The sequence below is a fragment of the Oculina patagonica genome, chromosome 5 (assembly GCF_052425735.1).
Source record: "Oculina patagonica isolate OP01 chromosome 5, crgOcupat, whole genome shotgun sequence".
NCBI classification, from domain to species: Eukaryota; Metazoa; Cnidaria; class Anthozoa; order Scleractinia; family Oculinidae; genus Oculina; species Oculina patagonica.
Window position 1 is genome coordinate 14,253,800 of NC_135762.1, and position 27,818 is coordinate 14,281,617.

General features: G+C 38.2%; 1 long non-coding RNA gene across 1 annotated transcript; it reads right to left on the reverse strand.

Annotated features, from left to right (window-relative positions):
- Positions 1-8,336: 8,336 nt before the first annotated feature.
- Positions 8,337-27,547, reverse strand: LOC144655727 (uncharacterized). Its single transcript, XR_013571190.1, has 3 exons — positions 27,484-27,547; positions 21,916-21,971; positions 8,337-8,537 (listed from the first exon to the last, which is right to left on the reverse strand). It is a non-coding gene; the product is annotated as an uncharacterized LOC144655727 (long non-coding RNA).
- Positions 27,548-27,818: the final 271 nt, after the last annotated feature.

Genomic DNA, 27,818 nt, shown 5'->3' on the forward strand with positions numbered 1-27,818 from the left:
GGTATGAGGACAAAAAATAAACTCCACTAAAGGAAGAACCCTCGGCTGCGCCTCCGACAACACTGAGCGTGAAACGGACAGGTGACGATTATAAAGCAATGGTAGCAATGACCACACGACTCATATTCGCGGGTTAGCTGTTACCTGGTTACTTGTACTGGCTGGCATCCACGGGTAATTTTGCTATGCGCACACGTCCTGCCCGTTTAGCCGGTTTATTTCACAGATGGCAAACATAAAGTAAAAAATGCCACGTTTCTAGTATACCATCCAAATGAAGACAACAATTCCTGCCCAGTCCCTGGGCAATACAACATCCTTTTTACACACATTCATAATAAATTTGCATAGTCCAATCTTTTTTATTCTTACACATTTATATTCATGTTTCGTTATTCAATTTTACCAGTCGAAGACTGTAGATCTAACAGACAAAAGTTCGTGTTTTTTAAAACGTTTTGAGCCAAAGATCGTTCGTTAATTTTTTATTAAAAAGAAAATCGTCAACTGGTAGAGTTTGTTTTGAGGAAGCAGTTATTCCTTAGCAGTAACTGGAAATTAGTATGCTGCAACAAACAACGAGAATTGTCATTTTGTATTACAAACTGAACTTGAGGTAATTTCTTTAATCTCCTGCAATGATGTCACTTAAGCACATTATGATTTCTATATCTTAGCAGGCCTTTCGAGGCGGAAATGTCTGGCGTGAAAGCTGGATAAAAGTAAGCTGTGCTTCACCAGTCTCCTTCCTCTTTTTGATAACTGTCTCTAGCTGAGAAGGAATTATTTCCATTGCTTCTTCAACCCTCAACTTCCAAAACATTTTTTTTGTTAGTGATAGTCGTTTCAGTGGCCGACGTGATAATCGGCTCAATTGTACCACTTTTAAAGTGTTAACGGTTTGCTGACACTTTCTTTTGTTCTTTCACGATATTGGCAGCGTAGCAGCGGACGTCCTTTTATTAACACATTGGCCTCTTTTGCCTGGAGTTTTCACAAGTTATACTTATGGAACGATGAACTAACTTGGTACGATTCTGAAGCATAATTGACCGTCTGAACTCGAAAAATTCTTAATTTAATTTCTTTACTAATTCATCAAGACAGCATACCACGTACAGTGGATGATTTTCGTAATTCTCGTCACATTTCTTCCGTTTGTATGTGACGCATTGCTATTTTATGGAGAAATTTGATTATGATCACTATTGTGAAAATATATTCAAACTGTGTTCAGAACTGTGCGTTTATTATTTGAGGGTTAAGTTTAGATGAGAGGTGGACACTCATTCAGTTAGTATCTTTTGACCTAGCGTATCTCTCCAAAATAAACAACTGACTGCTAGCTCTGTAAACTATGACAACAAACTTTTAAAAAGCTTGTTGATTCAGTCCCCAATACCATCCTTTTAGATTTGACATTCGGTACAACATTATCAGGGTTAGTTTTCTTACTTTTTTGTGACCGGTGTATTTTGTATTTTCATGAGTTGCCATTTGTCAGAAGTAAAGAAGAGACCCAATTTTGTCCTTTTGTCAGTTGCCATAATCCCTTCCTCTTAGGTGACTTAGTCCTATTGGATTAAATTGGCTAGGGTAGTCAAAATAGTTTTACTTGATTGGCGTTGCAAATCGCGTGACTGCCAGCTAGATGTTTCTTAATCGCTTCAACGTCTACCCAGACCGAATTTTACAGAACTGGTAACAAAGCTAATCTCCACCTGCTTCCTGCAGTTTTCACTTTGTGTTGATCCCTACTTGAAAGGGTTAAAAGGATTGACTGTTGCGTATGAAACCAGATTGCTCAACACTTAGAGTGACGTCTGGCACGAGAGCATTACTTAAACAGGAGATCCAGGCAACAGACAAGCCAAGTAATTTTATTCTTCGTTGCTTCGTTGCATTTAAACTGTTTTTGTTGCGAATGGGCATAAGGAACTGTCATTAAAGAAATGCAAAACGTTTACTAGATCCTTTTATAAATTCCTGAGTGCGGCAAATAGTTTATTGCTATCGCAGATACTATAAATCCCTACCCTCGTTGTTTGTTTAGCACCTTTGAGGGGGGCTTAACCAGTATTTTGTTTTTACGGCTACAAAATTGGAAGTGAAAGGGTCTACAAGTGATTTACGGTGTTCCAATATAAAAGAGGTCTCGCACAACGGTACAATGTATAGGACAGAAGAAAGCTTAGCACTTTAAATGAAGCATCGTTTAGAGATGAACAACGTTAATTTGACTTGCAGATCTTTATTCCAATAATTTCAGATACTCAATTCCTATATTTCCTTACTAATACTTCAAATTAAGTAGCAAAATACGCCCTTCAGGTGAAGTCACGCTAGGCTATATTTCATAAGCAACGGAAAAGCTCGAAATCAAATTAAACTTTTAATTTTAATAACGGCTTTTAAGCATAGAAAACTCAATCAATAGTAAGAGCAGGGCTTTTCAACAGCGGATAAGTTTGAAACAAATTGGCAAAAGCATTCTGTGGTTAGGTGACAGACGTCAGGCTGCCGTCCATTTGCACGCGAACGTGGTCTAGATTGGAATCCCACAGGAATCTGCTTTGGTACGGAAGGTAAACGAAACGATTGTTCCAATACTAAGGCAGGGGTTGTACATCCGATTTCTGTAGCATGCGGTGACTAGGAGCTGTATTGCTCCTCCGCCCTAAATGTGATCCTTTGTTGCTGTACCGGGTCACCGGTACCCATTTATACTCTAGCCATCTAGGATGCAGAGAGGCACTGTGAGAGTTAAGTGTCTTGTACACGGATTATAACTCGATGATCCCAGCTAGGGCTCCAGCTCGGTCCGTTTACTTCATCCATTGTTCAACGCAAGCTATTTCCCGCCCGAAAGGAGTATCGTTTCTCAGGCTCTAGGTATATAAAAGGAAAGGGTTATCACGAGATGAAATATACAAAAGGGTAGGGAATACTGCCATCTTGTTGACGGGTAAAAACCTAGCGGGCGCTTATTTTAACGGGTTATTCGGGTAAAAATTAATAAAATATGTAGGTATATGTGAAAGGGGTGCCTTTTTCTAGCGGAGGTTTACGAAAGGATTACCATTTCTGTGAATGGGTTTGGACCTTAACTCGACCCGGTAAAAAAAAAGCTTTTTGAACCCCTCCCTCCCAGGTACATATTACATTACAGTTTTCTTTGGTAAAAACGTTATAGCCTAAAGCGAAGGGAAAACGTTTTCAAAATCAAACAATGCCGGCCTGGTGTAATATTTAAACCGTCTAATCACCCTGTTGGAACTTGTTGTAGCTTGTTGAACTTGCTGGAATTGATGTTTGGCGAAAGCACAGATTCAACTTTTAAATACCCTGGAGAGAGGGGGAAGTCCCAGGGGGTTACGGCGTGGGTGATCGTCGCCGGGAATTTTCAAAAGCCTCCCGAAAGACACCAGATTCTCGTTTCATGGGCGTAGCTCGAATTTATTTTCACCCTAAGAGGTACAAATTATTCCTTTCCTTTTTTAGCATAACATCTTAAAAGGTTCAACCTGGTATAGGAATCACTTCAACAGTAGTAGTTTTGTTCTTGTCTAAATTCTCCTTTAAAAACTTGCAATAATGTTTAAACCTGACATTGAAAATATAGACAGCTTCGTTTAATCTTATCTGACTTGAAGCTTCAACGTGATTAGTTTTAACTCCGTTAAAATCAGCAGAGGTCCGTTAAATCTCCTTACGAGGTCCGGATCCTTATGTTCAGCCCCTGTTTGGATGTTTTTGGGCTTAGCAGGGCAGAAGTAAGTTTATCTAGTTTGTGCTCAAAGAGAAATCAGAGCAGAACTTTCCTATATAAATCCTCATAGTTACAGATTGACCTCTGCTGACGTCATAAGGTTAATTAACATCGTGCATGCATTTCCAAATTTATCCCTTGAGCAAACTTATATTATCACTATAGAGTGCATGTAAAATTTTGTAATTTTGCCTGGAAACAACTTACTTAAAACCTGCTTAAGGCGATGCATTGAAAAGTGCAATAGTTAAAGCCGTTTCTTAAATCAAAACATCTCGTTCAAAAAAGTAACGCGTTACGAGAAGTAGGGACAACCCCGTTCAGCTTCCAGCATCAACTCCTACTATTTCTTCTACAATTACTAAATGCCCATGCATGCATGCTCCGTCCTATACTATCGAATAGATCTCCCAGCCGTAAAGGAAAAATTAACCATACAGCTTTGGAGGAGTTTGAGTAGAACTGACGAACTTAACAAAGGCCCTTGCAGTGACATTGGACTATGAAGACAATAATCACGCATTGGGAACCAAATGAACATTACATTTAATTGACAGAAGTAAAAGTAGGAGAAAAAACAAAACAAAAAAACAATAGATTGACTCGAAGTTGACTCTGTTGTAAATGACTTCTAGGTTGGCTCATGCTCGTTTCTGACACATGTAATATACAGTGGGAAAGTGCAGAAGTCAGACTATTGAGCCATGTTTGTTTAGCTCAACTTAATATGAAAATCATAGTTCGTTCAAAACAGCACATAATCTTGTTTACAGGATAGTAGATGACCTTAACTTCCAAATGACCTAACACTGGCAAATTAGCAAAATGGAATTTAAAGCTTTTCTTTAACAGGTTATAAGGTGGATGATAAAACAGTTCTTCTGCAGAATTTCGGATGTTAGCTTGCATGTTTGGGGCTAACAGAATAAACGGGCCAAGTGGTGGCTCTTCCTAGTCTCGTCCTCTCATTTTTTGCCTCCATACCCTTTCGCGATTCTATGATCGCTCCCCCAGACTCGTTGTACTTAGAACAGGCTAGTTGCCTGAAGAAATGAATTTCCCATGTGGCTCAAAATAGATAATCCCTAAAAACCGGTCTTATGAGATGCATATATTTTTTGATAAAATGATTTAGGTCACCTAGATAGTATGTCACTAGCACAGATTTGTAGGGGGATTCTTTGTGATATTTCACTATATTCCACGGAAACCATTTTTTACCTCAGTGCTACCTGTTGCTCATGGTAAGTAAGAAATTCATTTAAATCTCCGCAGAGACCCGTTTTTCGGTAGCAATTTTCGTCTCTGTTTCTTATCAGCTAAGTGTTTTAATCTTTTCAACTAGTAAACAGCTTTAACGAAATTAAGACAAAAAATACCAGTGTATACGAAAGCAACGAAGGAAATGAAGCTTTATTATTTATTTCTGGTCTTACTTTGTTTGCACAACTATGATGATTGCTGAGTTCGATCAAAGATTCACAACTGCAAGCTGTATATCTTTTATTATAATAACCCAGTGGCCGACTTGAAAGCAAACTCGCAATCTGATTGGCTTCGTAAGGGCGGTCTAATTTTCGTTAGCATATAACCACACTGACCTACTATTGGTAATCGCGCAATCTGATTGGCTACACAGCTGCCTACTATCGATACGTAGAAGGCTCTCAGAGCGCGCGCGTAGTCTTCGCTGAATTTTATCAATCAAAACATTCAATAAATCAATTCTAGCGATATTCTGAGTTTAATAGATCGGTCAGTGGGTTATGCTAACACAATTAGACGGCTCGCTCTCGGTTTCTACCGGCTTTTGATAGTTGGCTCGGGACTTCGCCCCTCGCCAACTATCAGCCGGTAGAAACCTCGAGCTTGCCGTCTGAATTGTTAATTAGCATAACCACACTGACCTACTATTGGTAATCGCGCAATCTGATTGGCTACACAGGTGCCTACTATCGATCCGTAGAAGGCTCTCGGAGCGCGCGCGTAGTCTTCGCTGAATTTTATCAATCAAAACCTTCAATAAATCAATTCTAGCGATATTCTGAGTTTAATAGATCGGTCAGTGGGTTATGCTAACACAATTAGACGGCTCGCTCTCGGTTTCTACCGGCTTTTGATAATTATTATGTTACACATGGACTTCATTTTAGTCGCTTTATTAAAAAAATGGTTTAAAAATTTATTGTGTCACGAAATGTTTTTTTCCTTTTTTTTTAATGCCATTCCCTACTGTTTGTTTCTTTCCTTTTACTCCTATAAACCATATACTTATCGTGTTACTTTAAGAAGAAATTGCAGGTCATAGTAGACGTGCAGAATCAGAAAGGACACTTTGAAAGGAAGACACATGAAAATAGCATACAACCCCCCACCTCACCTCCCATCCTGTCTCCGCCTCAGCAGTACGGTCAACATAAAGCTTAATTAAAGGCCAAGAGGATCACAGTCATGGGAAATTTGTTTTTGAAATGATAAACTAAACTTATCATGTTACTTTGCGAAGAAATTACAGGTCAATAAAGACGCGAAGAAATGAGAAAGGAGACAATGAAAGGAAGGAACGTGAAATGGAAAACTACCTTCCACCTCATAACAATGACTTCCCAGTCTGTCCCCCGCCTTAGAGTCGAAGTATTCGAGCTCTGTTATGTTTAATAGAGGAGTTCAGTCGTGGGAAATGAAATATATATCTAAACTGATTAAATTATTTCGATGTGGCAACAAACCTTAAAAGACTTAAAAGGAAGAATCAATTGTCATCTATCCTTTTTATACCAAAGTCTGGGCAAGAAAAGGTTTTAGTATACTTTGTTGATTAACTCATTGAAATTGGAAAGGTCACCGCCTTCTTCTTTAATCCAAGTGAGGATGATAACCCTAATACAGAAAGGATGAACACGGTGACAGCACAGCGAAGCTGAGATTCTGTGATAAAGTGATAAAGGGAGAGCTCAGTTGATGGCCGTATCATTTTTCAACCTGTTTATCGAACGGAAGACCTGATAGTCAATGTCACAGATGTAAGAAGCTGTCTGGGAATGCTTAAAACACAACAAGAACGTTTGGAAGCAAGACAGAAACGGAAGCTGTTAAAATTTAAGAATTAAAATGACATTCAGTCAGAAACAATTTATCACAGTTTCTTTAAATGTGTCCCTTAAATGTGTTCTTCAAATGTTGATCTTTGGCTATAGAGTATAACGTTTTTTCCACCTTAACCTGAAACCTCGATATTAACGTTTAATGTATAATCAATGGGACATTTTTTATGCTTATGGACACATCTACGTTCCGTAAACTCGCCGCTTATCTTCAAAATGCGTTAAGCAAAATAACCTGTAACAATTTCTGCTAAGTGAGTTTTTTTTCGGGAGTGGTGGGGGTAGGGTCTTAGTTGGTGAAAGTTGGCCATGATATGAAAGACAATGAAGGGGGCAAATATTTATAGCTGTCATCAGTATATGCATCACTGTTGTTATATTGAAACGTGTGTTTGCAGTTGTTAAGGTTGTTATGAGTAATTGTCAAGTTATACAGGTTAAAAACCCTTCTCAAATACTCCTAGATATATCCGCTCTTGGATAGCAGTAAGTCACAATTTACATATCCTATAACAATATTAATAACGCTGTTAATGAGATGACAATAAAAATAAACCGAGATTTGCTTATTTTTCCCCCGCATCCTCGTGCAACCATAAAGCGGAAGCCGTCTTTCATATTTTTCTTGTTTCTGTTTTTCTTTCTTTTTAATCTCAGGTCTGTACATCCTTTTTTCAAAGATAATACCGAGCTAATTGTCAGGTGATTGTAAAAGTCATATTTACAATCGGCTTAAAACTCCATGGAGACCAAGAGGCCGAGGGTGGATTATGAAAAACGTTAGGGTAAATGATGCGGTTGTAGACATCGCCAAATTAGGGCAAGGAATTCCTGTCTGCTACGCACATAATTTAGTAAAACAATTTTGCTATTAAAACTTTTGTAAAACACATGCTTTGTAAACTATGTAGTTCGCAATGATACAAAAGAGTAGCTCAATAACATGTGACAATAACGACTGAATTCTTATGAGTTACTGTAATAGCGCATGACCTCGCTTTATGAATCCAGTTGAATTTCCTTACCACGTGCTCTGTCGTTCTTGTAGAAGGTCATGGATGTCCAATAATAGATTGGGCTCGATATTCTGACTTCCCGGTTAAAAACCAAAGAAAAAGGAAGAAATAAGAACCACACTAGTCCTATTTTCGATAAATAGGCAAAGTCTTTTACCATTTTATGCCAGTGAACAACTCACAAATTATACTTTTATAGCTCATAGAAGTATCACTTTTTATTCTTACACGTTTGATGATATCTCCCCACCCCCCACGGGAATCAGCCAACAGCTATTTTTGTCTACGAAAAAAGGAAGTAGATCAGTTCCAAAACGCGCTAACTGCCAAGAAATTTTAATTGTAAGCCCCTGTAGTAAGACGAAAGGTATTGTAGCTTATGATAGGAAACGCAAGCGAGGAAATGTCTGCACCCTATTAATTAATTGACCAGACAAACCACAAATATCCAAACATCCAGTTTAATCTCTTACAACCCGATCACGAACTGGGGTTGTATCCGGCGAATTTAGCGGCGGAAAGAAAGTGTGGCAAAAGGGCAGTGTTATTACATGTATCTAGTCCTTAACGATAACTGATTTTACCCCATGCTTGACCGATGCTGATTCTTACAGACGACGCAACTTGTGTAGTCCTGTCGTGTCGCAGCTTTCGTAGCCGTAATGTACATGTCAGCGTACACATCCATCAGAAATGTGGACTCATTTAAAAAAAAAGAGGTATACTGGGGGTTTGTGACCTCTTCGACTTATAGAGTGTGCGGGCGGCGGAAACTAGTAAAGCATGATAATCGTTTTGGCCGACAGTATAATCATTAGTTTCTAAGCTGAAATTACTAGAGGATTTTGAGAAACGTGGTGACACCCACTTGTGAAGATATTTACGCTATATGACGCCTGAGGCAGTCCAAAATCCTTTACCCGGGGGGGGGGGGGTACTCCCATATATGGGCTATATAGGTATGTGCCGCCCGATAGGGTATGGTTTTTGAGGTTCTCAGTCCTAAATAGGGTATTGGCAATGTGTTCCCGGTGTGATCCTTAGATAGGGTACCTTATTCTATCAGCTAAAAACACGCCCAGCTAAACGTAAAAAGGCATCCGTTCAAGTGTTAGTAAAGCGATTTTGATTTTATAAAGATTTGTGTTTTGCTGTGCGCGGTTAGCCGTTATTTGCGTCGTCACGGAACGTTTCTTCTTCCCTTGAATAGGGTATCATTTTTCAGTTTTGGGCCTTAAAAAGGGTATCAATTTTCGCTTTCTTTATCCTTAAATAGGGTCAGGGTTTAAGAACCTGGGCGGCACACCCCTATCCGAAATTTATGGGAGTACCCCCCCCCCCGGGATCCTTTATAAGGTTTATTATAACACGCTGTTGTGTTGGTATTGGCGTAGGAGTTGAGTCGAAGCCGGAACGTCTTGGATACCACCCGCACTTTCTAGACGAGAAATATTGGTACTCTTTAACACCTAGACAGAACTAGGTTTTCTAAACAATAACCAATTCTTTACCCGCCTCCTACAAGCGGTACAACTGAACTTCGATAGGAATGTTAAGCTTTCACGGCATTCTCGACCAAAAGGGTACTATAAAGATACCTTTTGTTATAATCTCAATCCACCGTGGGAAAATTACGCTTTCCGTGCAAGGGGATATTCTAAGTGATTGAGTTGCGCTGCATGCTTTACGCTTGTTTGCTTCCATGACCTATCCCCAGAAGAAAATGAGACTACTGTAAAGCTGGCAGATTAATGGCGCAACTATTGTACTGTCGAAACAACCATTAAACCATTACGGCCTTTTCATGCCATTTTGTTTATTACGCTAAAGATGAAACTACCTATAGTTAAGTTACCAATTGTTTGTTTGTTTCACCGAGGAAACAGAAAACATTCTCAGACATCAATACACTCAGATTATTTTTTTAAACTAGGAAATCGCGATCGCGAACAAAACAAATGAAATGTACCCTCAATTAAGGAAGAATGGTGCAGGAACACATTTTTCAGTTTCCAAATATAGTCAGTACACTTTTTCAAATAATCCATTTTCCGTACGGAAACACCGAATGTGTGTTGGAGTACTCTGCGTATTTGGCAACAACACTTGTCGAAGTTAGGGCTTGATCACGCGATTTTGAGCATGCCATTTTCCAAATGGTCTTAAATCGCATGAAAGCGCTAAAAGACGAATGAAATTTGAATTTCGAGAATTATTACAAGTGTAAGTTAAGACCAGTTAAGGCTGGATGATATATTGCAAAACTTTATAGTAAGATAAACGGAAGTTTTCCATCGCTACGACAAAACAAATCATACTTTAAAATTGATATTCGGAAATCCTGCATTTATCTGCAGCTGATGATATACCAACACTGCATGGAATCAGGAATATAGCGATTTTAGTTTCTTAAGGTGGGTTTCCACTGTGCGTATTTTTTTACGTGCGTTTACGTGCGTAAAAAAATAGAGACATTGCATGGACGACTTGCGTAAACCTGTACGCAAGTCGTTCACACATGGTCTCTAAAAAAAAAAATAAACGCATGCACGTAAAAAATTACGTGTCAGGGAAATCCACCTTAAGTTAAAACTGTTTTACGTACATTAAAAGATAGACCTCATCATCAAACAGCGTGTCCTGACTTCATGAACTACTGACGAAAACGTGCCTTATGAAATTCGTTGTTCTAATTAACACCTCCCGAATTACCGTCGACAAGGTGATCTGCTCATATCTGTTTTGGAATATTTGCATCAAGTTGGTTGGTTTATATATAAACATCAGCACAAGAAGTTAAAGCGAATCGTCAGAAAAAAAGGTGTTGATACATACGTCATGCTCAGTAAACGCAAAACGAAATTCAAGTAAGGAGCTATCGAGGAAAGAGATCCATTCTTTGGTACAACCGCTAAGCTGCCAATTCATCCCATGCATGCAACAACAAAACTGGAGACTTGAGATAAAACCAATTTCTCCGGTTTATTTGCAAACACCAGCACAAAAATGTAGCGAATTGCGAGAAAGGTGTTGATACAGAAATCGGTATACGCAAAACACGCGAAATTCAAGTAAGAACCCATTGAGGAAAAATATCATTATTTATTATTCGGGACAAACCTTAATCTTCCAATTCATCCCATGCAACAACAAAACTAGAGACCGGGAATAAAACCAATTTCTCTTGTTAATTAGCAAACATCAGCACGAGAAATGTAACGGATGGTGGCTGAAAAGGTGTTGATACGTGATTCAGACATCATGCAAAACGAAATTCAAGTAAGAAGCCATCTAGGAAAAGATACTTTCTTTGGGACAATCTATAGGCTGCCAAGTCATCTTTTGCATCAACAACAACAACGCAAGAGACCATGCAGAGATAAAACCAATTTCCCTGGAAAGAACTCCTCTAAAAAAGCCATTGCTAAGACTCTCGATCATTCCTTTGCTCGCTGAGTTGTCGTGATCGCAAAGAACACCAAAACTGCACAAAATAAAGCAACGTTCTTGCCACCTAGCAAAATTGCGTGTGCGACGTGATCACAACATATACCGTTAAAACGAAAAAATAAGAACGCGTCACTACTGAAATGTGGCTGCTGACATAACTCTAACATATAACTATGGCATGGGCTGCTGATGACAAATAAACCTTCAATGGTCTGCAACTGGCGAGAACAGTTAGCAAGAAACTGTACTCAACATATTCTACAAGTCATTCTACAAGTGACTGACGAACATAAACTGCTGACACTTCCTTGAATAAACACGACAGAACAGCAATTAAAATTTGCTTGCGTTATTTGCATTCAGTCGGGAAGCTTCATGGAAAGGATATTTAAAAAAACATATTGTTTAATAGTTTTAAATAAAGTAATTCATTCTTTCGATTTTCTACTGAATTGTATTCAGATTTTTTTCCTCAGTTTCTGTACCCGACTCGGTGATAACTTCAAAATAAACTGCCCAAATAAAGAAACATTAATTAAAAAAGGTACATTAATCGGTAATAAGAATCTTTGACTGTCGTATCCTATAACAACATGCCACCCATCGCAGTGGTCAGTTTTATGCAATATGGTGAAAGCGTTAATTCTGTGTATCTTTCCTTTGTCGTTTCAGTATAAAGTGGCTCCTCTAGATCGTAGTTAGGCTCAGAATTCACTGTTCTGTATGTAGTGAAAATCTATCATTTTTCCTTCGAATTTTGTTTGACCAGATGAATACCTAAAACCCAGAGGGTGAAAATGAATTCTAAGCTCAATGGCTAACTTTTGATTACAATAACGCGTGCGTGGTGATACTTCATTTTCCTTATTCAAGTACATCTGAATGAAGAATCGTTAACCAATGGAAAGCGTAAACCATTAACGATGTGACCCAAATGAATACTGGGAAATCGAAAAAAAAAAAAACGTCGTCTTTGAGACAATGACCATGATATTATAAATAAGACAGGCTGCATAAATCATGCTCTTAAGTCATATCTCAAAGAAAGAAAATATCTTGATTATCAATGAAAGGAAATATTACTAAGCTTACCAAAGCTGCCTACCAAGAATACCACTGGGTAATATCGTTCATGGTTTTTGCTTTTTAAATGGTCAACGTTTCTTCAACCAGATGTATACGCTCTTTCTGAGTCATTATATAGCACACCCCTCTGTAACAGACCCGATGGAATCTGAAAAAAGTCACTGGGTGGCCATTTCCTACTGGGTCGGCTTATTTGGGCTCGTTTCTTAAATAGGTTTGTCGACAAAAGTCACACGCAAAGCACTGGGGAAGATAAAAATAGGCGGGTAAAATCAAAATATTCGCTGGGTACCGGGGAGACTAAATTTTCACTGGGTAGGGGAAAATAATCCACTGGGTCGGGTTCCACTGGGTCTGTTACAGAGGGGTGTTATAGCGCAGCACTTGATTTTGCACGTGTTCAGGGCGTGCGCCTTTAAGACCGCGGCAAGTTCATATTCGGGTGGCGTCGAGCAGAATGATGTGATGAAATTCGAAAAACAAAATGCGTCTTTGTCAGTTGTTAGGTATGAGAAAAAAAAAAACTAAACTCCACTAACGGAAGAACCCTCGGCTGCGCCTCCGAGAACACTGAGCGAGAAACGGAGAAGTGACGATGATAAACCAATGGTAGCAATGACCACACGACTCATATTCGCGGGTTAGCCGTTACCTGGTTACTTGTACTGGCTGGCATCCACGGGTAATTTTGCTATGCGCACACGTCCTGCCCGTTTAGCCACGCCGCAGAGAAGTGTCTTAAGCTTGTAGCAACCTATTTCCGGTTTATTTCACAGATGGCAAACATAAAGAAAATCTGCCACATTACGTCTCCACGGCGGTTTAAATGTGCCTTTCTGAATGGGTAATCCGTGGATTTGCTAAGCTCTTTTTTTTTGGTTTTTGGTGCTGCCCCACGTGTCGCCTTTTTTTTTTTTTCTAAAAAGTTTTTTGAACCCCCCAATTAAAAAACAATAAAATAATACTTAAGGTTTTTTTTTTTTTTTTTTTTTAACAAAATTTTTTTTTTTTTTTTTTTTTTTTTTTATATAAAAAAAAAAAAATATAAAAATAAAAAAAAAAAAAAAAAAATATTTTGCGTTTCTACTATACCATCCAAATACAGACAACAATTCCTGCCCCCCGGGCAATACAACATTCTTTTTACACACATTCATAATTAATTAGCATAGTCCAATCTTTTTTATTCTTACACATTTATATTCATGTTTTGTAATTCAATTTTACCAGTCGAAGACTGTAGATCTAACAGTCAAAAGTTCGTGTTTTTTAAAACGTTTTTAGCCAAAGATCGTTCGTTAATTTTTTATTAAAAAGAAAATCGTCAACTGGTAGAGTTTGTTTTGAGGAAGCAGTTATTCCTTAGCAGAAACTGGAAATTAGTATGCTGCAACGAACAAGGAGAATTGTCATTTTGTATTACAAACTGAACTTGAGGTAATTTCTTTAATCTCCTGCAATGATGTCACCTAAGCATATTATGATTTCTATATCTTAGCAGGCCTTTCGAGGCGGAAATGTCTGGCGTGAAAGCTGGATAAAAGTAAGCTGTGCTTCACCAGTCTCCTTCCTCTTTTTGATAACTGTCTCTAGCTGAGAAGGAATTATTTCCATTGCTTCTTCAACCCTCAACTTTCAAAACATTTTTTTTTGTTAGTGATAGTCGTTTCAGTGGCCGACGTGATAATCGGCTCAATTGTACCACTTTTAAAGCGTTAACGGTTTGCTGACACTTTCTTTTGTTCTTTCACGATATTGGCAGCGTAGCAGCGGACGTCCTTTTATTAACACATTGGCCTCTTTTGCCTGGAGTTTTCACATGTTTGTCCAGCGCCATCATGAAATCATTATACTATGGAACGATGAACTAACATGGTACGATTCTGAAGCATAATTGACCGTCTGAACTCGAAAAATTCTTAATTTAATTTCTTTAATAATTCATCAAGACAGCATACCACGTACAGTGGATGATTTTCGTAATTCTCGCCACATTTCTTCCGTTTGTATGTGACACATTGCTATTTTATGGGGAAATTTGATTATGATCACTATTGTGAAAATATCTTCAAACTGTGTTCAGAACTGTGCGTTTATTATTTGAGGGTTAAGTTTAGATGAGAGGTGGACACTCATTCAGTTAGTATCTTTTGACCTAGCGTATCTCTCCAAAATAAACAACTGACTGCTAGCTCTGTAAACTATGACAACAAACTTTTAAAAAGCTTGTTGATTCAGTCCCCAATACCATCCTTTTAGATTTGACATTCGGTACAACATTATCAGGGTTAGTTTTCTTACTTTTTTTGTGACCGGTGTATTTTGTATTTTCATGAGTTGCCATTTGTCAGAAGTAAAGAAGAGACACAATTTTGTCCTTTTGTCAGTTGCCATAATCCCTTCCTCTTAGGTGACTCAGTCCTATTGGATTAAATTGGCTAGGGTAGTCAAAATAGTTTTACTTGATTGGCGTTGCAAATCGCGTGACTGCCAGCTAGATGTTTCTTAATCGCTTCAACGTCTACCCGGTACCCAGACCGAATTTTACAGAACTGGTAACAAAGCTAATCTCCACCTGCTTCCTGCAGTTTTCACTTTGTGTTGATCCCTACTTGAAAGGGTTAAAAGGATTGACTGTTGCGTGTGAAACCAGATTGCTCAACACTTAGAGTGACGTCTGGCACGAGAGCATTACTTAAACAGGAGATCAGGCAACAGACAAGCCAAGTAATTTTATTCTTCGTTGCTTCGTTGCATTTAAACTGTTTTTGTTGCGAATGGGCATAAGGAACTGTCATTAAAGAAATGCAAAACGTTTACTAGATCCTTTTATAAATTCCTGAGTGCGGCAAATAGTTTATTGCTATCGCAGATACTATAAATCCCTACCCTCGTTGTTTATTTAGCACCTTTGAGGGGGGCTTAACCAGTATTTTGTTTACGGCTACAAAATTGGAAGTGAAAGGGTCTACAAGTGATTTACGGTGTTCCAATATAAAAGAGGTCTCGCACAACGGTACAATGTATAGGACAGAAGAAAGCTTAGCACTTTAAATGAAGCATCGTTTAGAGATGAACAACGTTAATTTGACTTGCAGATCTTTATTCCAATAATTTCAGATACTCAATTCCTATATTTCCTTACTAATACTTCAAATTAAGTAGCAAAATACGCCCTTCAGGTGAAGTCACGCTAGGCTATATTTCATAAGCAACGGAAAAGCTCGAAATCAAATTAAACTTTTAATTTTAATAACGGCTTTTAAGCATAGAAAACTCAATCAATAGTAAGAGCTGGGCTTGTCAACAGCGGATAAGTTTGAAACAAATTGGCAAAAGCATTCTGCGGTTAGATGACAGACGTCAGGCTGCCGTCCATTTGCACGCGAACGTGGTCTAGATTGGAATCCCACAGGAATCTGCTTTGGTACGGAAGGTAAACGAAACGATTCGTTCCAATACTAAGGCAGGGGTTGTACATCCGATTTTTGTAGCATGCGGCGACTAGGAGCTGTATTGCTCCTCCGCCCTAAATGTGATCCTTTGTTGCTGTACCGGGTCACCGGTACCCATTTATACTCTAGCCATCTAGGATGCAGAGAGGCACTGTGAGAGTTAAGTGTCTTGTACAAGGAATATAACTCGATGATCCCAGCTAGGGCTCCAGCTCGGACGGTTTACTTCATCCATAGTTCAACGCAAGCTATTTCCCGCCCGAAAGGAGTATCGTTTCTCAGGCTCTAGGTATATAAAAGGAAAGGGTTATCACGAGTTGAAATATACAAAAGGGTAGGGAATACTGCCATCTTGTTGACGGGTAAAAACCTAGCGGGCGCTTATTTTAACGGGTTATTCGGGTAAAAATTAATAAAATATGTAGGTATATCTGAATGGGGTGCCTTTTTTCTAGCGGAGGTTTACGAAAGGATTACCTTTTCTGTGAATGGGTTTGGACCTATAACTCGACCCGGTAAAAAAAAAGCTTTTTGAGCCCCTCCCTCCCAGGTACGTATTACATTACAGTGTTTCTTTGGTAAAAACGTTATAGCCTAAAGCGAAGGGAAAACGCTTTCAAAATCAAACAATGCCGGCCTGGTGAAATATTTAAACCGTCTAATCACCCTGTTGGAACTTGTTGTAGCTTGTTGAACTTGCTGGAATTGATGTTTGTTGAATCAGTGCGAATCAGTGCGAAAGCACTGATTCAACTTTTAAATACCCTGGAGAGAGGGGGAACTCCCAGGGGGTTACGGCGTGGGTGATCGTCGCCGGGAATTTTCAAAAACCTCCCGAAAGACACCAGATTCCCGTTTCATGGGCGTAGCTCGAATTTATTTTCACCCTAAGAGGTACAAATTATTTCTTTCCTTTTTTTAGCATAACATCTTAAAAGGCAAAACCTGGTATAGGAATCACTTCAACAGTAGTAGTTTTGTTCTTGGCTAAATTCTTCTTTAAAAACTTACAATAATGTTTTAACCTGACATTGAAAATATAGACAGCTTTGTTTAATCTTATCTGACTTGAAGCTTCAACGTGATTAGTTTTAACTCCGCTAAAATCAGCAGAGGTCCGTTAAATCTCCTTACGAGGTCCGGATCCTTATGTTCAGCCCTTGTTTGGATGTTTTTGGGCTTAGCAGGGCAGAAGTAAGTTTATCTAGTTTGTGTTCAAAGAGAAATCAGAGCAGAACTTTCCTATAATCCTCATAGTTACAGATTGATCTCTGCTGACGTCATAAGGTTAATTAACATCGTGCATGCATTTCCAAATTTATCCCTTGAGCAAACTTATATTATCACTATAGAGAGCATGTAAAATTTTGTAATTTTGCCTGGAAACAACTTACTTTAAACCTGCTTAAGGCGATGCATTGAAAAGTGCAATAGTTAAAGCCGTTTCTTAAATCAAAACATCTCGTTCAAAAAAGTAACGCGTTATGAGAAGTAGGGACAACCCCGTTCAGCTTCCAGCATCAACTCCTACTATTTCTGCTACAATAACTAAATGCCCATGCATGCATGCTCCGTCCTATACTATCGAATAGATCTGCCAGCTGTTAAGGAAAACTTAACCATACAGCTTTGGAGGAGTTTGAGTAGAACTGACGAACTTAACAAAGGCCCTTGCAGTGACATTGGACTATGAAGTCAATAATCACGCATTGAGAACCAAATGAAAATTACATTGACAGAAGTAAAAGTGGGAGAAAAAAAAAAACAACAACAACAACAAAAACAATAGATTGACTCGATGTTGACTCTGTTGTAAATGACTTCTAGGTTGGCTCATGCTCAGGTTCTAACCAGACATTGAGCCAGTTGTAGCCCAAGGAAAACAAGTATGTTCAAAACAGCACATAATCTTGTTACAGGATAGTAGAGACAACTTCCAAATGACCTAAGACTGGCAAATTAGCAAAATGGAATTTAAAGCTTTTCTTTAACAGGTTATAAGGTGGATGATAAGACAGTTCTTCTGCAAAGTTTCGGATGTTAGCTTGCATGTTTGGGGCTTACAGAATAAACGGGCAAAGTGGTGGCTCTTCCTAGTCTCGTCCTCCCATTTTTTGCCTCCATACCCTTTCGCGATTCTATGATCGCTCCCCAAGACTCGTTGTACTTAGAACAGGCCAGTTGCCTGAAGAAATGAATTTCCCATGTGGCTCAAAATAGATAATCCCTAAAAACCGGTCTTATGAGATGCATATATTTTTTGATAAAATGATTTAGGCCACCTAGATAGTATGTCACTAGCACAGATTTGCATTGTAGGGGGTTTCTTTGTGATATTTCACTATATTCCACGGAAACCATTTGTTACCTCAGTGCTACCTGTTGCTTATGGAAAGTAAGAAATTCATTTAAATCTCCGCAGAGACCCGCTTTTCGGTAGCAATCTTCGTCTCTGTTTCTTATAAGCTAAGTGTTTTGATCTTTTCAACTAGTAAACAGCTTTAACGAAATTAAGACAAAAAATACCAGTGGGGACGAAAGCCACGAAGGAAATGAAGCTTTATTATTTGTTTCTGGTCTTACCTTGTTTGTTCACAACTATGATGATTGCTGAGTTGATAAAGATTCACAACTGCAAGCTGTATATCTTTTATTATAATAACCCAGTGGCCGACTTGAAAGCAAACTCGCAATCTGATTGGCTACGTAAGGGCGGTCTTATTTTCGATAGACTTCCCTGGGAGCACGACGTGCAAGTAAAATTACCGAAATCACATCCCAAACTATAAAATAACCACTTTCACTTTATCTTGGGTCTGGGTTATGCTAAAACAATCAGAAAGCCCGTTCTCAGTTTCTACCGACTTTTGATAGTTGGCACAAGGTTCCGCCCATCGCCACCTATCAGCCGATAGAAAACTCGAGCTTAGACGCTGGGAACGAGGTTGACTGCCTAACTGTTAATTATTATGTTACACATGGACTTCATTTTAGTCGCTTTCTTAAAAAAATGGTTTAAAAATTTATTGTGACACGAAATACGTTTTTCTTCCTAACCGCAACTGTCCGTTGTTGATCGCAATGTTTTTTTTTTCAATGCCATTCCCTACTGCTTATTTCTTTCCTTTTACTCATATACTTTACCCATATAATTATCGTGTTACTTAAAGAAGAAATTGCAGGTCATAGTAGACGTGCAGAATCAGAAAGGACACTTTGAAAGGAAGACACGTGAAATAGCATACAACCCCCCACCTCTTAACAGCGACCTCTCATCCTGTCTCCGCCTCAGCAGTACGGTCAACATAAAGGCCAAGAGGATCACAGTCATGGGAAATTTGTTTTTGAAATGATAAACTAAATTTATCATGTTACTTTGCGAAGAAATTACAGGTCAATAAAGACGCGAAGATATGAGAAAGGGTACAATGAAGGGAAGGAACATAAAATGGAAAACTACCTTCCACCTCATAACAATGACTTCCCAGTCTGTCCCCGCCTTAGCAAAGAGTCGAAGTATTCAAGCTCTGTTATGTTTAATAGAGGAGTTCAGTCGTGGGAAATAAAATATATATCTAAACTGATTAAATTCTTTCGATGTGGCAACAAACCTTAAAAGAAAGAATCAATTGTCATCTATGCTTTTTATACCAAAGTCTGGGCAAGAAAAGGTTTTAGTATACTTTGTTGATTAACTCATTGGAATTAGAAAGGTCACCGCCTTCTTCTTTAATCCAAGTGAGGATGACAACCCTAATACAGAAAGGATGAACACGATGACAGCACAGAGAAGCTGAGATTCTGTGATAAAGTGATAAGGGGCAGCTCAGTAGATGGCAGTATCAATTTTCAACATGTTTATCGAATGGAAGACCTGATAGTCCATGCCACAGTTGTAAGAAGCTGTCTGGGAATGCTTGTAACACAACACGAACGTTTGGAAGCAAGACAGAAACGGAAGCTGTCAAAATTTAAGAATTAAAATGACATAGAGCTAGAAACATTTTATCACACTTTAAAGGGACTGTGTCACGCATTTTAGCCAAATTTGGGCATTGAAAATGAATCAAAAAATAACCTCTTAAAACAGTGAAGGAACATTTCTATGACACAGCAAAAACTAAAGAAAGTACGGATGGCCAGTGACGAAGATTGAAACGGATGCATATGGGTTTTTGAAATGCTGTTGGGCCGAACAGTTTTCAAAGTTAAACTTGTTTGCTTGTAACTTTAAATTATACCACCTGGGAGAAAAATTTGGTTGCGATGAAGCTATAGCTGTGTCATTTAGATCCAGAGAAGATCAGAGAAGTAATTTCTTTTCAAAAAGTAAGTTTCATGAGCGAGTTTTTGGAAAATTTAATAAGATAAGCCTCACTCGGCCGTGACACAATCTCTTTAAATGTGTCCTTAAATGTGTTCTTTAAATGTTGATCTTTGGCTATTAAGTGGACCATTTTTCCACCTTATCCTGAAACCTCGATATAAACGTTTAAAATATAATAAATGAGACTATTTTTCTGCTTCTGGACGCATTTACTTTCCGTAAATTCGCTTATCTACAAATGCGCTAAAGCAAAATAACCTGCAACAATTTCTGCTATTAACGTGAGTTTTTTTTCGGGAGTGGAGGCTTAGGTTCGTGATAACTTGGCCATGATAAAAAAGACAATGAAAATGGCAAATATTTATCGCTGTCATCAGTATACGCATCATTGTTGTTATAATGGAAACATGTGTTTGCAGTTGTTAAGATTGTTATGAGTAATTGTCAAGTTATACAGATTACAAACCCTTCCCAAATACTCCTAGGTATATCCGCTCTTGGATAGCAGTGAGTCACAATTCACATATCCTATAACAATATTAATAACGCTGTTAATAAGATGACAATAAAAATAAACGAAGTTTTATCGTGTTTTTCCCCTTCACCCTCGTGTGACCACAAAGCGGAAGCCGTCTTTCATATTTTTCTTGTTTCTGTTTTTCTTTCTTTTTAATCTGAGGTCTGTACATCCTTTTTTCAAAGATAATACCGTGCTAATTGTCAGGTGATTGTAAAAGTCATATTTACAATCGGCTTAAAACTCCATGGAGACCAAGAGGGTGGATTATGAAAGACGTTAGGGTAAATGATGTGGTTGTAGACATCGCCAAATTAGGGCAAGGAATTCCTTTCTGCTACGCACATGCACAAAACGAAGTAAAACAATTTTGCTATCAGAACTTTTGTAAAACACATATGTTTCGTAAACTATGTAGTTCGCAATGATACAAAAAAGTAGCTCGACTAAGTGTGAAAATAGCGAAGTCTTGTGAGTTACTGTAATAGCGCATGACCTCGCTTTATAAATCCAGTTGAATTTCCTTACCACGTGCTCTGTCGTTCTTGTAGAAGGTCATGGATGTCTAATAATAGATTGGGCTCGATATTCTGACTTCCCGGTTAAAAACGAAAGAAAAAGGAAGAGAGAAGAATCACACTAGTCCTATTTTCGACAAATAGGCAAATAGGCAAAGTCTTTTACCACTTTATGCCAGTGAACAACTCACAAATTATACTTTTATAGCTCATAGAAGTATCACTTTTAATTCTTACACGTATGATGATATCTCCCCACCCCCCACGGGAATCAGCCAACAGCTATTTTTGTCTACGAAAAAAGGAAGTAGATCAGTTCCAAAACGCGCTAACTGCCAAGAAATTTTAATTGTAAGCCCCTGTAGTAAGACGAAAGGTATTGTAGCTTATGATAGGAAACGCAAGCGAGGAAATGTCTGCACCCCATTAATTAATTGACCAGACAAACCACAAATATCCAAACATCCAGTTTAATCTCTTACAACCCGATCACGAACTGGGGTTGTATCCGGCGAATTTAGCGGCGGAAAGAAAGTGTGGCAAAAGGGCAGTGTTATTACATGTATCTAGTCCTTAACGATAACTGATTTTACCCCATGCTTGACCGTTGCTGATTCTTACAGACGACTTGTGCTTGTGTAGTCTGAACTTGTGTAGTCCTGTCGTGTCGCACCTTTCGTAGCCGTAATGTACATGTCAGCGTACACATACATCAAAATGTGGACTCATCTAAAAAAAAAAAGAGGTATACTGGGGGTTTGTGACCTCTTCGACTTATAGAGTGTGCGGGCGGCGGAAACTAGTAAAGCACGATAATCGTTTTGGCCGACAGTATAATCATTAGTTTCTAAGCTGAAATTACTAGAGGATTTTGAGAAACGTGGTGACACCCACTTGTGAAGATATTTACGCCATATGACGCCTAAGGCAGTCCAAAATCCTTTATAAGGTTTATTATAACACGCTGTTGTGTTGGTATTGGCGTAGGAGTTGAGTCGAAGCCGGAACGTCTTGGATACCACCCGCACTTTCTAGACGAGAAATATTGGTACTCTTTAACACAGAGACAGAACTAGGTTTTCTAAACAATAACCAATTCTTTACCCGCCTCCTACAAGCGGTACAACTGAACTTCGATAGGAATTTTAAGCTTTCACGGCATTCTCGACCAAAAGGGTACTATAAAGATACCTTTTGTTATAATCTCAATCCACCGTGGGAAAATTACGCTTTCCGTGCAAGGGGATATTCTAAGTGATTGAGTTGCACTGCATGCTTTACGCTTGTTTGCTTCCAGGACTTATCCCCAGAAGAAAATGAGACTACTGTAAAGTTGGCAGATTAATTACGCAACTATTGTACTGTCGAAACAAACCATAACACTTCCCATGCAATTTTGCTTGTTACGCTATTATAAAGATCAAGCTAACTATAGTTAAGTTGTAAAACGTTTCTTCGTTTTAACGAGGAGACAGAAGACATTCTCAAACAACCAATACACTGCGACGTTTTTAAACTAGGAAATTGCAATCGTGAACGAAACAAATGAAATGTACCCTCAATTAAGGAACAATGGTTATAAGGAACACATTTTTCAGTTTCCAAATATAGTCATACACATTTACAAATAATCCATTTTCCGACGGGAAACACCGAATGTGTGTTGTAGTACTCTGCGTATTTGGCACCATTGTTGTTGAATTTAGGGCTTGAACACGCGATTTTGGGCATTACAAGGCAAATTTTTCAAATGGTCTTAAATCGCATGAAAGCGCTCATGATCAAAGACGAAGAAATCTGAATTTCGAGAGTTATTACAAGTGTAAGTTAAGACTGGATGATATATTGCAAACTCAATAATAAGATAAACGGACGTTTTCCATCGATACGACAAAACAATTCATAGTTTAAAACAATTACTTTAAAATTGTTTTTCGGAAATCCTGCAATTGTCTGTAGCTGATGATATACCAACACTGGAATATAGCGATTTTTAAAAGTTTCTTAAGATTTCCACTGACGCGTATTTTTTTACGTCCGTTTACGTGCGTAAAAGATTTAAAGACAATGTTTGAACGACTTGCGTAAACGTGTACGCAAGTCGTTCTTACATTGTCTTTAAGTTATTTTCACGCACGTAAACACACGTAAAAAACACGCGTCAGTTAGAAATCCACCTTAAGTTGAAGTTGTTTTACGGTACGTACATTAAGTCCTCATCATCAAACAGCGTAACCTGACTTCATGAACTATTGACCAAAACGTGCATTTTGAAATGCGTAGTCCTAATAAAAACCTGCATGACAGTCGACTTGGTGATCTGCAACTCCATTTTGGCATTCCTGAATCAAGTTAGCTTGTTTATAAGCAAACATCACGGCACAAAGTTAAAGCGAATCGTCAGAAAAAAAGATGTTGTTACGTACGTCAGTATACGCACAGCGAAATTTAATTATTAAGCTATCGAGGAAAGAGGTCCATTCTTGGCAACAATCCTCTAAGCTGAAAATTTATCCCATACAGCAACAAAACTGGTGACCGGAGATAGAACCAATTTCTCTGGTTTATTAGCAAACATCAGCGCGAGAAATAAAGCAAATCGTAAAAAGAGGTGGTCATGCGTAAGTCAGACATACGAAAAAACGAAATATTCAAGTGAAAAGCCATCGAGGAAAAAGATCCGATCATTTATTATTCGGGGCAATCCATAATTTACCAATTCATTCCATGAACAATAAAACGGGGAAAAACAATATATCTTGTTAATTAGCAAACATCAGCGCGAGAAATATAGCAAATCGTAAAAAAGGTGTTGGTGCGTAAGTCAGACATAATTATGCAAAAACGAAATATTCAAGTGAAAAGCCATCGAGGAAAAAGATTCAATCATTCATTATTTGGGGCAACCCATAATTTGCCAATTCATTCCATGCAACAATAAAACGGGGGAAAACAATTTATTTTGTTAATGAGCAAACAACAGCGCGAGAATGAAGCGAATCGTGACTGAAAAGGTGTTGATTCGTAATTCAGACATATGCAAAACGAAATTCAAGTAACAAGGCATCGAGGAAAAATATTCTTTCTTTGGGACAACCTCTTGGTTGCCAATTCATTCCATGCAACAACAACACTAAAGGCCGGAGATAAAACCAATTTCTCTGGAAAGAACTCCCTAAAAATAGAAGCGATCGCTCAAACTTTCGATCATTCCTTTGCTTGCTGAGTAATCCTAATCTCAAAGAACACCAAAAACTGTGTAAAATAAAGCAACATCCTCGCGACATCTGTGCTAGCAAAATTGCGTGTGCGACGTGATCATCAAACATGCCGTAACGACCAAAAACATAAAAAATGCATCACAACTGAAATTTGGCTGCTGACATATAACTATAGCATGGGCTGCCGATGACAAATAAACTGGTCTAGCTAATGCAACTGCAACTGGCAAGAACAGTTAGCGGGAAACTGCTTTATTCAGCTTCATCGTGGTCTGCTGAATAGAAAGTGCGAAGCATCGTAACGGACGGATGAATGTTGATCTTAAAGCCTTTTAAAACCCAAATATAAAGCGCGCGATTCAGTGTGTGGCCTAATGGATATGGTGGCCTCATAGTAACGATTTGCGCACAAGGTGGACTGCAATCCAGATACGAAGAGTTCTAGCCTGCTGGCCATTATGCTTTTAGATCCGTGAGGCCCAAGGTCAGTCGAGTAAAGTACCTCCTCAGTCATGCCGAGTTAGTGCCTTTCATCTCCACTCTCAAGAGAGAATGTTGCATTATATTCCAATACATACCGTTAAAAAAAAAAAAAAAAAAAAAAAAAAAAACCTAAGAGGAAAAACAAAACAAAACAAATCTGAAGTAATCGAGTTATCGACCTTTTGAGCAAGGAGTCCATCGTCTTTTCTTTCACGTTTTCAAATCCAACGTTTCCCAAATCTGTAATATTTTTAATTATATCAGGTTATAGAACAAAGTGGGCTGTATCTTGTGGTATTTCCCCATGAAGAGGGCATGAATATACCTTGAAAAAGAGTTCTTCGTTCTTGTTATGAGCGTATCAAATATCATGACTGTTTCAAAGTCCAAAATACAAAACCAATGAGATCTTCGTTGTGTCGTGGACATGCAAACTTTAACAGTAAACAAAAAACAGTGGAATAAATTTAGACAATAAAAATGATGTATTATAGATTTTAATATTTATCGAGAAAAAAATCTCTGATTGATTAACTTTTTATTGAGATTAAAAAGGTCTGGGATCTCACAAAAATATTTCAGAGTTTTGATCAATTATAAACAGTTGTAGTTTATAACAGTTTAGGAAGCCAATATGCTTGTAAAACGAGGTTCTAGCCAGTTGTTTTATATATAGGTGATCTTTGTCTATGTTGTGAAATAGCTTGCTTCAATTTTAAGAATAAATGAGATGCTTTTTTAATCATAAATTTCCAGTTAACTTCACCTCAGGATACTGGACCACGCGTACGTTTCTACACAAAGTGAGTTACGCTCATCTGGATATTCGTCGTCTTGACAAAAGACAGTCTGAAACACCTGGAAATTAACCATACTTGTCGTTCTTTTTGTTTAGTTTTTGGCTACCAACATTTCGTCTGTGTTCATGTAACTAGTACTACTGATGCCATTGTTCTGTGGGTTCAAATTTGCGTATTCGAATAAAGTGTGACCTTGCCACTTTAATGCTATTAAATGTTTTTCTGGAACGTTTTAGTTGTCAAAACCCTTTCGAAGAGAACCATTGGCCTCAGTGTCGTATTCCTTAGGCCCTGAATTTTACTCCCACAGTCCTATCCCATTCATGAATTAAAGGCAACGAAAACATGGCTGAGTAGAATTGTTTGACGATCCGGTACGCAAGGAGTGAACTGCCATGGGTTAGCAATCCTTTCATGGGGTAGTCTAGTCACCTTTCTCTATGAATCATTCATTGCGATTAATTTTCTTACAAACACTTACGATGAAGGATTTTTTGAATGTCGTGGATTTTTCCTTGGGCTTAGTCACACAGTTGAATAAATCTCCACTTGGCTGTTGGGCTTATAATGCAATTACTACTGGAATTGGTATTAAATCAGTAAATTGTCCACGTCTTTACACATGAGCTTGAAAAAAAAAAACGTACAGTAATAATGCAAATAAAATTGTCGTTTGTTTCTTTAACTGATCCCCCATTCAGCGGCACGTAATTAGTTATATGGCGGGAACAAAATGATATACCCTCTAGCGCTCGCAGAAACATTTCTGTTGAAACAGAAAAAAAAAAACAAAAAACAAAGAAAAAAACAAAGGACAAATCCAGACTTTTTGGTCTTAATCGAGTGTTTTCAGTGAGACACCGACAAAACACACTGTCATCAACTCGATAACAATTATCTATTATCTTTGTTGCAGATCATACAACGATTTCTCGATGTTGCGCAACGATATTTTCTAAACAATCTTAAAGATCAAATAAAGATTTCCTATCGGGGATTGACAATCTTGTAGTTTCTGTCCATATTTCGTCAATAGATCAACGCAAGAACACATATTTTGTATTTTGTGCACAAACTTTCTGTGTCTTCTGTAACAGGTAAAAAGACAGAACTATCCTGTTAAAACACAATCAAATCTGAAGTGTAATGTTTCTCTCGTTAAGGTTTGTTAATCTTGTGTTTCAGTTGTTTCTTTCTACATTATATCTCGTTAAAGGCCTTAATGTTAGTTTTTATGTGTTTGTTGAAATATCAGAACTTGAAGTGATTTTGAAATGTTGATACAGGCCTTACGTTGTATCAGTATCATAAGAAAGTCCTAGATGAAAGAATACAAATACTGAAATAAACTTGATCGTTACATGATACTATTGATATGGTACCGACCGATCTATGCGTTGTCGTCGAATTATATTTGTCCACATAATAAGCTAAGTAAATATCACTGTGGGCTCGTCCCGGGCGGTTTACATCCAGCGTGTTTGAAAACATGGTACGATTGATAAATAAACAGCTTAATTGAGCGATGATAGACAACGGATAGGTGTCTATCCATTTGAACACATATGGCGATAGTTTACACCACGAATGCTTTAGGCGAAGATAGCCCTTTATAAAACACATCACTTTACGAATTGCGGTACTAACCACATTGCTTCATTCTTTTCCTTTATAAGAGGCAGCTGTGTGGTATGGTTTTAAAATAAATTTCTGTACTAGCAATTTTAGGGCCATTACCTTTATTTGGAGAATACTTCTGGAAGCAGACTTGTTTCGTCATAGGCGTTTGCCTTTCTTGTGCATGTCGTGAGCGCAAAACGAACTAGACTTGAAACATAATACTCATTGAAATAATGAGTTCCTATTCATGTTAATGCGACACTTATCTAGATTCTTATCAGTATATTAAGCTAATTAAGTGTACGGTGTGAATAGTGTCTGGTTTCATGTACGCCTAGATTGGTTTAACACAGGTCAAGAGGGACGTGTGACTTTTCTACTGTGGAGGATTACTCAGCTTTTTTACAGAGCTGCATAGATCCGACGAAAAATCCAAAGAATGTGTTCTTGAG